Genomic DNA, 14,673 nt, shown 5'->3' on the forward strand with positions numbered 1-14,673 from the left:
AACGTCGACAGAGGGTTCTGAAGGGAAGAAATTCTTGCCTAGTGAAGAGGTCATCTGAGCTGCGAGTGCGTAGTTGGAAACAAACTTCTTTCCTTACGTATAAAGACGTACTGAAAAGTAATGCGAACGAGTTTTTTTATTCTGTTCTCAATTTATTTTCAGGGACTGCATGACATTCGTATTACTCGAACGACTTTTCCGCTTTGCCAGATGCAAGCCTCTGCCGGTAGAGGACTCCGAATTGTAGAGTGTAACATGGCGGTGTGTAACGTAACTATGTCGGCGTGCGAGAAACAGTGTACTATAACTGAGTTTCTAACGGCAGAAAATGTACCTCCTATTGAAATGCATAGAAGAATGAAAGCTGCGAACGGTGATGAATGTGTCAGCATCAGTAATGTGCGAAACTGGATTTTATTGCTTGTAAGGAAGGAGCGGAGGTGCTAACTTCAACGTGTGTAACAGATGTCCGAGCAGAGGACCGGGTACAGCAGACAACTACATCAGTGGGGGTAACATTTCGGCTCGAGTGCATAAGCGCTCAGCGTCGCTAAGCATTTCCCCCACCGGCACGCTGCGCCGTCCGAGAGCGAGGAGGGGAAGGGGAGAAAACAGGGAACGTGCCGCATTTAAATGGCAGTACAGTCGTACTGCTTATGACTTGGTTTCATATTTCTCAACAACGTAGACCACAAACGAAACAAGTTTTCATTAAAAATTAATTATTTTTGACGTCTGAATGCATGTTGTTATTGTGGTCTCCAGTCCAGAGACTGTTTTGATGTAGCTGTCTATGCTACTCTATCCTGTGCAAGCTTCTTCATCTCCCACTACCAACTACAACATACATCCTTCTGAATCTGCTTAATGTATTCAACTCTTGGTCTCCCTCCATGATTTTTACCCTCCACGCTGCCCTCCAATACTTAATTGGTGATTCCTTTTATGCCTCAGAACATGTCCTACCAACCGATCCCTTCTTCTAGTGAAGTTGTGCCACCAATCTCTCTTCTCCTCAATTCTATTCAGTACTTCCTCATTACCTCAATACATTTCGAAAGCTTCTATTCTTTTCTTGTCTAAACTATTTATCGTTCACGTTTCCCTTCCATACATGGCTACACTCCATACAAATATGTTCAGAATCGACTTCCTGACACTTAAATCTATACTCGATGTTAACAAATTTCTCGTCTTCAGAAACGCTTTCCTTGCCATTGCCAGTCTACATTTTATATCCTCTCTACTTCGACCAGCATCAGTTATTTTGCTCCCCAAATAGCTAAACTCATCTGCTACTTTAAGTGTCTCATTTCCTAATCTGATTCCTAAGCATCACTTAATTCGACTATATGCCATTATCCTCGTTTTCCTTTTTCAGATGTTCATCTTATATCCTCCTTTCAAGACACTGTTCACTCCGTTCAACTGTTCTTCCAAGTCATTTGCTGTTTCTGACAGAATTATGTCATCGGCGAACCTCAAAATTTTTATTTCTTCTCCATGGACTTTAATACCTACTCCGAATTTTTCTTTTGTTTCCTTTACTGCTTGCTCAATATGCAGATTGGATAACATCGGGGAGTGGCTACAACCCTGTCTCACTCCCTTCCCAACCACTGCTCCTCTTTCATGCCCCTGGACTCTTATAACTGCCATTTGGTTTCTGTACAAATTGTAAGTAGTCTGTCGCTCCCTGTATTTTACCCCTGCAACCCTGAGAATTTGAAAGAGAGTATTCCAGTCAACATCGTCAAAAGCTTTCTCTAAGTCCACAAATGCTAGAACCGTAGGTTTGCCTTTCCTTAATCTTTTTTCGTCGTAGGGTTAGCATTGCCTCAAGCGATTCAACATTTCTACGGAATCCAAACTGATCTTCCCCGAGGTCGGCTTCTACTAGTTTTTGCATTCTTCTGTAAAGAATTCGCTTTAGTATTTTGCAGCTGTGACTTATTAAACTGATAGTTCGGTAATTTTCACATCTGTCAACACCTGCTTTCTTTGGGATTGGAATTATTATATTATTCCTGAAGTCTGAGGGTATATCGCCTGTCTCATACATCTTGCTCATCAGATGGAAGTGTTTTGTCAAGCCTGGCTCTCCCAAGGCTGTCAGTAGTTCTAATGGAATGTTGTCTACTCCCGGGGCCTTGTTTCGACTTAGGTCTTTCAGTGTTCTGTCAGACTCTTCACGCAGTACCATATCTCCAATTTTATCTTTATCTACATCTTCTTCCATTTCCATAATATTGTCCTAAAGTACATGGCCCTTGTATAGACCCTCTATATACTCCTTCCACCTTTCTGCTTTCCCTTCTTTGCTTAAAAAAATGGTTTAAATGGCTCTGAGCACTATGGGACTTACATTCTGAGGTCATCATTCCCCTAGAACAGAACTACTTAAACCTAACTAACCTAAGGATATCACACACATCCATGCCCGAGGCAGGATTCGAACCTGCGACCGTAGCGGTCGGGCGGTTCCAAACTGTAGCGCCTACAACCGCTCGGTCACATCGGCCGGCCTTCTTTGCTTAGAACTGTGTTTCCATCTGAGCTCTTGATATTCATGCAAGTGAGTTTCTTTTCTCCAAAGATCTCTTTAATTTCCCTGTAGGCAGTATCTATCTTCCCCATAGTGAGATATGCCTCTACATCCTTACATTTGTCCTCTAGCCATCCCTGCTTAGCGATTTTGCACTTCCTGTCGATCTCATTTTTGAGACGTTTGCATTCCTTTATGCCTGCTTCATTTACTTCATTTTTATATTTTCTCCTTTCATCAATAAAATTCAATATTTCTTCTGTTACCCAAGGATTTCTACTAGCCCCCGTCTTCTTACCTACTTGATCCTCTGCTGCCTTCACTATTTCATCCCTTAAAGCTACCCATTCTTCTTCTGCTGTGTTTCTTTCCCCCATTCATGTCAATCGTTCCCTTATGCTCTCCCTGAAACTCTCTACAACCTCTGGTTCTGTCAGTTTATCCAGGTCCCGTCTCCTTAAATTCCCAGCTTTTTGCATTTTCTTCAGTTTTAATCTACATTTCATAACCAACTGATTGTGGTCAGAGTCCACATCTGCCCCTGGAAATGTCTTACAATTTGAAACCTGGGTCCTAGATCTCTGTCTTACCATTATATAATCTATATGAAACCTTCCAGTATCTCCAGGCCTCTTCCACGTATACAACCTTCTGAATGCATAACATAATTTTTATCTGGTACAGACTGTCGTCCTACAGACAGACGCAGACGATTTCACAGAGTTTCCACTCAAGTTGCCACTTAAGTATGACTTTAGTTTCATAATCCAAAAATACTCTTTCACACAAATGGAGACTTGGAAAAGCTACCTGAGAAAAGCAGTGTAGAAGTCCTGGACAGTTTTAACGTCAAAAGATTTGTAATTAGAACTAGAATTACCTTGCAGGTCAATCAGTTCAAATGGTTCAAATGGCTCTGAGCACTATGGGACTCAACTGCTGAGGTCATTAGTCCCCTAGAACTTAGAACTAGTTAAACCTAACTAACCTAAGGACATCACAAACATCCATGCCCGAGGCAGGATTCGAACCTGCGACCGTAGCGGTCTTGCGGTTCCAGACTGCAGCGCCTTTAACCGCACGGCCACTTCGGCCGGCGGTCAATCAGTTACGTCTGATCTCGCAAAGGTGCACTTTCAACTGAAATGGTAAACGATCTCAAAGAAAAGCTCGAAAACGGATGTAATACACAGTGTCCTCAAAACCTTTATAAAAATATTATTGTAATTCTTGCAAGGCGCAAAGAATTCTTGAATCCCGGCGCTTTCATTAACGCCTGTGAGCTTAGGGAACTCAATAGTCTTTGTCGGACTGTGTACCTTCTACGACGTGAATTTTCTTTTTAAATCCACCCCCATCAAATCAGAAAGAACTTACCTTGCAATGTCTTACTGTGACCAGTGTGTAGTCAAGTCCACTTTAAATGCGAAGTCTGCAGTCGACTCCGGATTTTCTAATTTTCGTTCCTGCACTCCTTTTTCCTTCGTAGATTCAACATGAAACGTCCCCTTGGAAAGATAATGAATGACTGTGCTAGTAAACTACTACGTTATTTCATTTTCAAATAGATGAGTAAATCTCAACGTACTCAAGCAGTTCTCTCTTAACTTATTCTGATCATCACCAAACTGACACACAATATTTTTTTTTTAGCGCAACGCAATCTGACGTTCAATAATCCCTACAAAAGAATGGCCCTGACTAACAATAACCTATACCTTTCATGAATCACTTACCTCACAAAAATCTTCGTTACTCGAACTACAACAATACAGCGAGCGCCAATACTACCAGCTAAATAAAGGATTCTAACTACTGAAGGCACTAAGTACGGATAGGCAAATTTAGCACATGAAAGATTTTGACAGAGAACAAACAATGTATTTGCCTTAATAGTGTTCAAAATTCATTATTTATATATATATATATATATATATATATATATATATATATATATATATATATATATATATATATATATATATATATCAATTCATGATATCCATCTTTACAAATTTCCTTTTTTTTGGCGGACACACGTCCAGATCGTCCGCTTATGGAAACCTCTCAAAACTCTGCCACCTCACATCCACCACTGCTGGCGGCTCACCTATAACTGCCCAACGCTACGCGCTGTTCACATGCAACTGCCCAACACTACACAAGCGAGTATTCCAACAATGAGTCCAACCAGCCAAAGACTGCACACGGCACAACCAGTGATTTTCATACAGATCGCTACGTGGCGTTACCAACATAAAAACCTAAACACCCCACTTATAAACAATAGCGAGAATTAAATCGCATAATCGTTCCAGGCGTGCCCTTTGGTAAACAACGCACTTTGCAGCAATTTATGAAGTCTCCATCTTTTGGTCATTTTCGCTGAAAACTGTTGCAGCTGAAAACGGAATAATGGGTGCGACTTCAGGTATTTTACTATTCCTACCACCAGTTCCTTCAAGTGCTCCATACCTCTAAATTTAGCACAGAGTGGTTCGTGATATACAGAACAATGAATCCCGTCTGTCGATCGTTGTAATTTTTTTCCTATTTCATTGTCATCTAAAAGTTTAAGTTTTTTTGCACGGTACTACAATGTTTCATAGCAAATAAGCAGTACCGATGTGCAGAACTATAGACCTATATCTCTAACGTCGATCAGTTGTAGAATTTTGGAACACGTATTATGTTCGAGTATAATGACTTTTCTGGAGACTAGAAATCTACTCCGTAGGAATCAGCATGGGTTTCGAAAAAGACGGTCGTGTGAAACCCAGCTCGCGCTATTCGTCCACGAGACTCAGAGGGCCATAGACACGGGTTCCCAGGTAGATGCCGTGTTTCTTGACTTCCGCAAGGCGTTCGATACAGTTCCCCACAGTCGTTTAATGAACAAAGTAAGAGCATATGGACTATCAGACCAATTGTGTGATTGGATTGAAGAGTTTCTAGATAACAGAACGCAGCATGTTATTCTCAATGGAGAGAAGTCTTCCGAAGTAAGAGTGATTTCAGGTGTGCCGCAGGGGAGTGTCGTAGGACCGTTGCTATTCACAACATACATAAATGACCTTGTGGATAACATCGGAAGTTCACCGAGGCTCTTTGCGGATGATGCTGTGGTATATCGAGAGGTTGTAACACTGGAAAATTGTACTGAAATGCAGGAGGATCTGCAGCGAATTGACGCATGGTGCAGGGAATGGTAATTGAATCTCAATGTAGACAAGTGTAATGTGCTGCGAATACGTAGAAAGATAGATCCCTTATCATTTAGCTACAATATAGCAGGTCAGCAACTGGAAGCAGTTAATTCCATAAATTATCTGGGAGTATGCATTAGGAGTGATTTAAAATGGGATGATCATATAAAGTTGATCGTTGGTAAAGCAGATGTCAGATTGAGATTCGTTGGAAGAATCCTAAGGAAATGCAATCCGGAAACAAAGGAAGTAGGTTACAGTACGCTTGTTCGCCCATTGCTTGAATACTGCTCAACAGTGTGGGATCCGTACCAGATAGGATTGATAGAAGAGATAGAGAAGATCCAACGGAGAGCAGCGCGCTTCGTTACAGGATCATTTAATAATCGCGAAAGCGTTACGGAGATGATAGATAAACTCCAGTGGAAGACTCTGCAGGAGAGACGCTCAGTAGCTCGGTACGGGCTTTTGTTGAAGTTTCGAGAACATACCTTCACCGAGGAGTCAAGCAGTATATTGCTCCCTCCTACGTATATCTCACGAAGAGACTATGAGGATGAAATCAGAGAGATTAGAGCCCACACAGAAGCATACCGACAATCCTTCTTTCCACGAACAATACGAGACTGGAATACCGATAGAGGTACTCAAGGTACCCTCCGCCACACACCGTCAGGTGGCTTGCGGAGTATAGATGTAGATGTAGATGTAGATGTACCCGTCACTTACGCGAATTGAGAATTCTCGACCTTCTGTCGTTCCCATTCATTTTAAAGCATTGTGGCGATAGATCGCTAGACTCCCTCTTTATCTGCAAATACCCACTGGACTTGTAAACGTCCTTCACACCACGAACAAGTAGCGGAGGATAAACAGATGTGACGTCACGGTTCTGCAGAACTCAGAGAGTTGCGCAAATCGCAGATCGAAGTTTCGCACACCATGGCCGACCCTGTACTACACGCATGGGAACCGGATTGATGAACTTATCAGAGAAAATCGTCAGATAACACACACACAGCTCACAGGTAAGTGTGACATATCAGATATCACGAGAGCGTGTAGAGCCCATGATTGCAGACCTACGGTACTGAACCGTGATTTATTTTCAAAGAATATTCTTACGAATTTATTTTATTTACTAGTGATTCATCAAGAACATTAACACATTTAATCACACTATGTAAGAATGGAAGTAGTTCCCAGGGAGTAACTGATGAAATCATAACCAAATCCCTTTTAATAAATGGGAATGTTATTGACTTTAATAGTGCCTAAAAGCGTTTTTTAAAAGAAACAGATTTAAAATTATAACCAGAAAGCACCCTCTAAATATCAAAGTTACAATTTACTCACAGGCAGAAAGAAACAAGCGTTGACTGTATGAGCTTTCGGGCAGAGAACCTTCCCACTCCCTTTTGACCCGGCCGTAGTTACGGCCGCCCACAACAACCTCTGCAAGACTACACTGGTGCAAATCTTCAACACACCAGATTACATTAAACCAAGAGTTTTATCAATTTACACCAGCACACAAACTATTCACCCCCCATAGGAGGGATGAAAATGGTACAAAACACTAACAATTAAATATTAACCTTGCCACCGATGGTGCAACTTGATTTTAACTTCTAAGAAAAGTCTTATTGTGAAAGGGTGGCAACTTTATATACTAAAATGATCATTGAATAAAAGCCAGTGAAATGCAGTCTTATATAAAATTCTACAAGGTTGACCAAACAATAGTTACGATGAGACCTGAGTTTCTCCTGGCGTATACAACTTTCAAATAACCTCCGGGAATTCAGCCAGGTAACACTTTCAGCGACCGCCGATATTTCGGCGGGAGAACACCCCGCCATTTTCAAGGCAAACTGCAACGGACAGGCGGCGTGCATGCAAATTTAATACCTCGGTTCTCCGACAGAAGCAGGAAAGATAACACACACACACACACTGAACACTAGTGCCACCAAAGATGACCAAAGTCAGAGCTATCGATAGTGAGACTATGAATTCGCAGGTGAGGCAGCATTGACTCTGTTCCTCTGTTTTTTGACAAGGGAGAGAGCCGGATTCCAAACAGAGTTTAAACAGAAACCTCCATCCCTGTTAACGAGGTTGCTCGCTAATTTAATCTCAACTGCCTCCCTAATGACACTGTCCCAATAGCTGGACGTGCATGCCAATATCTCGGTGTTATTATATAACATGGGGTGACCAGTATCCAAGCAATGTTCGGCAATAGCAGATCTATTTGGCTGCTGTAATCGTGTGTGCCGTTTATGCTCAGTACATCTGTCCTCCACGGTCCTGATAGTTTGACCAATATATGCCATGCCGCAGCTACAAGGAATACGATATACACCCGCCTTACGCAGTCCAAGGTCATCCTTAACGGAACTCAAAAGTGCTCTAATTTTAGATGGAGGTCGGAAAACACATTTCACATCGTATTTCCGTAAAATACGACCGATCTTATTGGACGTGTTTCCTACGTAAGGCAAAAAGGAGTAGACTTAGGTGTTGACTCAGAATTATCATCAATCACCCGATGTACAGTTGGTCGATAGCGCAACGCACGTTCAATCTGTCTATCACTATAACCATTTTGACGAAATGTAACTTCAAGATGGGACAGCTCAGCTGGCAAAGTCTCAGCGTCAGAAACGACATGTGCCCTGTGTACCAAGGTACGAAGTACCCCTTCACGCTGAGGCGAATGGTGACAACTATTAGCTTGTAAGTACAAGTCGGTGTGAGTACGTTTCCTGTAGACTGCATGTCCCAATGATCCATCATCCTTCCTCCTAACCAACACGTCGAGAAAGGGAAGGCAACCATCCTCTTCCACCTCCATCGTAAAACGAATGTTCGGGTGGATCGAGTTCAGATGTTCTTGAAAGACATTCAAATTCTCCCTACCGTGAGGCCAAACAACGAAGGTATCGTCAACGTATCTAAAGAAACAGGCGGGTTTTAAAGGCGCCGACTCCAATGCAAGTTCCTCGAAGTCTTCCATAAATAAATTTGCGATCACAGGAGACAACGGACTACCCATCGCAACTCCATCTGTCTGCTCGTAATACTGGTCATTAAATAAAAAGTAAGTGGATGTCAACACATGCCTAAAGAGATTAGTTAAATCAGCAGCAAACCTGGCTTCAATTAACCGCAACGAATCAGACAGAGGAACACGAGTGAAGAGAGAGACCACATCGAAACTCACTAAAATATCAGAATCATTCAGCCTCAGTCCCTCCAAACGACGTAAAAAATCAGCTGAGTTCCTGATACGATGTTCACACCGTCCTACTTGTGGACTCAACAGAGAAGCAAGATGCTTGGATACACGATATGTCGGAGCGCCGATGTTACTCACTATAGGACGGAAAGGAACCCCTTCCTTATGAACCTTTGGAAGGCCATATAACCTAGGGGGAACGGCACTATAGGTGTTAAGCCTCTTGATTGTGTCCTGCGACAAACCACTTTTCTTCAGGAGGCTTTTGGTCTTTCTCTCAACACTTTTCGTGGGGTCAGCATCGATTCTGCGATACGCTGAAACAGATAGTAAACGTTGCATCTTTTGTACATAATCATGTTTATTTAAAACAACGGTGGCATTGCCCTTGTCAGCAGGTAAAATAACAATACTGGGATCAACTTTGAGAGAGCGTAAAGCAGCCCTCTCTGCTGCTGTTACATAACTCTTGGGTGGACGAGCCCTAGTCAAAACACGGCATGCCTCCCTCTTAACTTCCTCTGCAGCGTCAGGAGGTAGTTTGCAAACTGCCTGTTCAATTGAACTAATAAAATCAACTACCGGCAAATTCTTCGGAGTGGGTGCAAAATTTAAACCCTTCCCTAGCACGGATAAGGTTGCGTCGTCAAAAGATTCCTCTGTGAGATTTATCACAGAAAGTCGAGATATAACATCCGACTCCGCGCGATGAAAACGTTCAAACTTTGCCAAATGCCGGGCAGTAACGGAGTTGTACTCCCAGTCAGCTTGGGTCCATGAGGCACCGTCCAACCAATCCCAAGTGAAATCAGACACTTCAGATGCAACCATTAAATGAAAACGATACAATTCTTTGGAAACAGAATCCAAACGTCGACGAGTAAAACGAATCCTTTCGCGAACAAGAGCCAAGTCAGCACGTTGCTTGATACGATTGGCGGCAGGAGAATTAATATGGTGCACAACCTTAGCAAATGTTGGGACAGGATTTTCATCACGACACCTCAATAAAAACGACCTGCGAATTCATAGTCTCACTATCGATAGCTCTGACTTTGGTCATCTTTGGTGGCACTAGTGTTCAGTGTGTGTGTGTGTGTGTTATCTTTCCTGCTTCTGTCGGAGAACCGAGGTATTAAATTTGCATGTACGCCGCCTGTCCGTTGCAGTTTGCCTTGAAAATGGCGGGGTGTTCTCCCGCCGAAATATCGGCGGTCGCTGAAAGTGTTACCTGGCTGAATTCCCGGAGGTTATTTGAAAATAGTTACGATGCTCTGCAGTACACAGATACCGCCTCTCAAGATCATAGGCAATAATATCAAAGTTTCCAAAGATCAAAACATATTTCAGGTATTAGACCGTTTCACTCCAAGCAATAAATTCGTTAACACACCAAATCCTACAAACATAAGAGAGGCAGCTACTAACGTACGGTAGATTGATAGGGAGATTACCGAACAACCCGAACCGCAGGTTCTCTAACCCGCCCCTACTGCACAAGGGAAAAACGGACCACCCAATTTATAAACAACCACCTTCCCGCGAGTGGGCAAACGGAGAAGAATGGTGGGACGACCCCAAAGCAAAACGGCTGGGGACCTCACGAAGGAAACAAGTAGAATTTAACAAGAGTAAATCAAACAAGGTATCACCAATCACTTAACTTCTAATACACTGGCGCAGCACCCCCAAATCGCTCTCCCGAACCGTCCGCTGCCAGCCGCTGCAACAGACGCAGGAAGGATCGCCGATCCCCCGTCTCACGGCGTCGCAGCTCGCACCGGCCAGACCGATGTCGTGGGTTTGACTCCTGTTGCTCTCGTGTCGGCCGCGAAGCCACTACCCCTCGCTATACGGCGCGGCCCACTGGACTCACGTGGCGACCTTACATGCGCCGACGCTCAAGACGGACAAGTCGCGACAGTGCGCGACCGACCAACCGATCGATCCAACCGCCAATGACCAATGCCTGAGCAAACTCGAGCAGACTGGCGGCCTAACGTGCAGACTCAGATGCAGGAACTATGCCCCCGACCGGGCGACCACTCGCTCTCTTACTGGCGGAGTGGAAGGGCTCATTTTCCCGGCTTCAAAGGTTGATCCGAACGACCGTCATACTAGCACTCCGAACGACAGACAGACACTATCTGCCTAACAAATGCGGACGAGAGACAGACTAGCAAGCTGGGGACGAGAGAGTGACCCACTGGCGAGTTTTTTTTTTTTCCTTTATTGTATTTCAATTCCCCATCGGGGCGGGCTGGCAGCAGCATAGGCGCTGCTCTTCAGCCGAAAGACATAGAACAAAACAATAGAAGACATTTAAAAACAGCAAAGGAGAGAATAAGGTGAACATAGATATAAAAAAGGGGAACATCATGGAAGGCAATAGACAAAAAACGGGGTGACTGTAAAATGGAGATAAAAAACTGTTTAAAAGTAGCACACACAAAAAGCCACACACTGCGACGGTTAAAAGAACACGAGGCACAGTATGACTGGAGCATAAAGGTAGCGACGTATGGCATAGCACATAATGTAACACTGACGGCGAACCTCAAGGCAGGACACAATTAAAATCACACCTCTTGACGCACACGAGAAACAGCACTAAACAACACTGATGTGGCACACTGATGAAGAGCAACACAGAGGATCTGCCAGGCGCTAGGAGATGAGGGAGACCTGAAGAAGGGAGGGAGGGGAAGAGATGGGGGAGGTGACCGGGGGGCGCGTGGAGGAGGGCCAGGGAGGGAGGGAAGTGGGAAGGAGAGAGGCAAGTATGGGGTGCAGGGTCTCAGGGGAGGGGGGGACTGAGGAAAATACGCTCTGGGAGAAGGAGGAAAGAGGGAAAGGGGCCCTGGGGAGTGGGGGGGGGGGGGGGGAACAAGGCCAGGTTATAGTTGGAAGGAAGGGTAGATATCACGGCGAAGTTCGTCATCCGGGAGGGGGAGGCGTTGGAAATTGCCCTGATGAAGGAGATGGAGGGTGTGGAGGTGGAGAGAGGGAGGGATACAGCGATAGAGGTGCGGCAACGGGCGGGGGGTGGAGAGGAAGGAGGAAACCAGAGGGTGGGGGGGATCAAGCCTGCGAACAATGTAAAGGATGCGGAGATGTTGGAGAAACAGGAGGAGGTGGGGGAAGGGGATCAGTTCATACAGGAGCCGTGTGGGGGAAGGAAGGCGGATACGGAAGGCAAGGCGGAGCGCATGGCGTTCAAGGATTTGGAGGGCCTTGTAAAAGCGGGTGGGGGCGGAGATCCAGGCAACGCTGGCATAACAGAGGATAGGACGGATGAGGGATTTGTAGGTGTGGAGGATGGTAGAAGGATGCAAGCCCCATGTCCGGCCAGACAGGAGTTTCAGAAGGCGGAGGCGGGAATGGGCTTTCTGCTGGATGGTCAGGAGATGAGGGGTCCAGGTGAGGTGGCGGTCAAGGGTGAGGCCAAGGTATTTCAGGGTGGGGGTGAGTTGGATAGGACGACCATAAAGGGTGAGGTAGAAATCATGGAGGCGGAAGGAGCGAGTGGTGCGGCCTATGATGATTGCCTGGGTTTTGGAGGGGTTGAGACGGTGGAACCACTGGTTACACCAAGTGGTGAACTGGTTAAGGTGGGTTTGGAGGGTACGTTGAGACCGTTGAAGGGTAGGATAGAGAGCCAGGAAGGCGGTGTCATCAGCATACTGGAGAAGGTGGACCCACTGGCGAGCTCATAGCGCCCCTTAAATGCACGTGAACAGGCAGCCTTTCCCCTTTCCCACCAGAGGGAGACACCAAAGCTGCGACTGGCACAGCGGCGCCACCGCCAGAAACGGAGGGCGACTGCTTCACACTACGCGCTGCGGCGCGCTCTTCAAAACAGCAATTTTTACCACAGCTCAGGTACAGAAAACCGTGTGCGCGGTGGGCGCCTCGAATGCTGACTCCTTGCATGAAACAGACGAGAGTGGACGTCTGTAGACACTTTCTTTTGCGTTTTCAGCTCGAGGGTGATGAGTTACTTTACAAATTTGTGACAGGTGATGAAAGCTGGGTTCACCATTTTGACCCCAAAAGCAAGCGAATATCAGTGGAGTGCCACTACAAAGGATCAACGACGCGAAGAATGAGCAGGAAAAGTCGTGCTCTTAATGTTATGGGCTGCCAAAGATGTGGTACACTTTGATTTCATGCCTAAAGGCACCACCATAAACACTGTATTGTACTGCGAGGCCCTCGGAAAACTGATAGCACGGGTTCTAAGGGTACGTCCACACCCTCTCCTTCACCACGACAAATCCAAGCCATTCACGAACGCTGCGACATCTGCAACAATCCGACGCCTTGTGTTCACCGTCATCGATCATCCCCTATACGGACCCAACTTGGCCCCATCTGCATTTCATCTGTACCAAAACTTAAAAAGGACTTTACTATCGTAGTGATGAGGCGGTACAAGCAGAGGCGAGGTTGTAGCTCCGTGAACAAAACACACATTCTACAGTGGCGGTACCGACAAACTGGTCTCTCATTGGGAGACGTGTGTTCGTCACCAGCGTGACTATGTAGAGAAATAAATATGTACACATGAAGAATAATCTGTAGAATGTTAATAACGTTTGCGTTATTTCAAAATGTTAAAGAGTTTCACAAAAAATTTCGAAGGCATTACTTTTCGGCACGCCCTTGTGTTTACATGTCTTCACAGCGTAATGAAAACCGCATTAAATTTCGGGCATGCACTAGAGTGAATTGCGGTTTAGAATTTGCACTGCAGCACGCCCAACGGATAAAAATATTAAAATCTAACTGGACCATCAACATTAAGCTTGCCGGCCGCTGTGGCCGAGCGGTTCTAGGGGCTTCAGTACGGAACCGCGCTGTGGCTACGGTCGCAGGTTCGAATCCTGCCTCGGGCATGCATGTGTGTGATGTCCTTCGGTTGGTTAGGTTTAAGTAGTTCTAAGTCTAGCGGACTGATGACCTCAGATGTTAAGTCTCATAGTGTTCAGAGCCATTTTTGAACTTTAAGATTAATATAGGTTTAATTGAGCAATCCGTTTTTATTTTTGCACAACAAGAGTTTAACTTCCAGAATGAGATTTTCACTCTACAAAGGTCCCAAGTTCGAGTCTCGGTCCGGCACACAGTTTTAATCTGCCAGGAAGTTTCAACAGTTTAACTTGTTTTAGCGCAATGGTCTCCGTAGGTTCTTTGGCTGCTGGTCTATTGACAGGTCGCTGCCGCTGTTGACGCCGCTTATGACCACGTGTTACGTTCGCCGGCGAATCTAATTATCGCGCGACGGTCCGTAATTAACTAGAACACTTCTTTCGAACATATTAATACAAGAATTATCCGCCAATAGTGCCTCTAATCCCACCAGTCTGCAAATACACTGCTGGCCACCGTAAATGCAACACCAAGAAAGACAAGAGGTAGCACAACAAAATTTATTTTGTAGATAACATGTTGGCCAAGTATCAAATGATTACGTTTACACACGTCTGTGACATTTGGTTCCTGCCAGAATCAGTAGCCAGAGCAGCCGCCATTGTTGGAGATCACCGCTGCCACACGTCTCAGCATTGAGTCAAAGAGACGTTGGATGTGTTCCTGGGGTACAGCAGCCCAAGCAGCTGCCACACGTTGCCAAAGATCATCTGGTGTGGCAGCTGGGGATGTAATCTGGGTCACTC

Source organism: Schistocerca nitens, chromosome 5 (genome assembly GCF_023898315.1).
Source record: "Schistocerca nitens isolate TAMUIC-IGC-003100 chromosome 5, iqSchNite1.1, whole genome shotgun sequence".
Taxonomy (NCBI): domain Eukaryota; kingdom Metazoa; phylum Arthropoda; class Insecta; order Orthoptera; family Acrididae; genus Schistocerca; species Schistocerca nitens.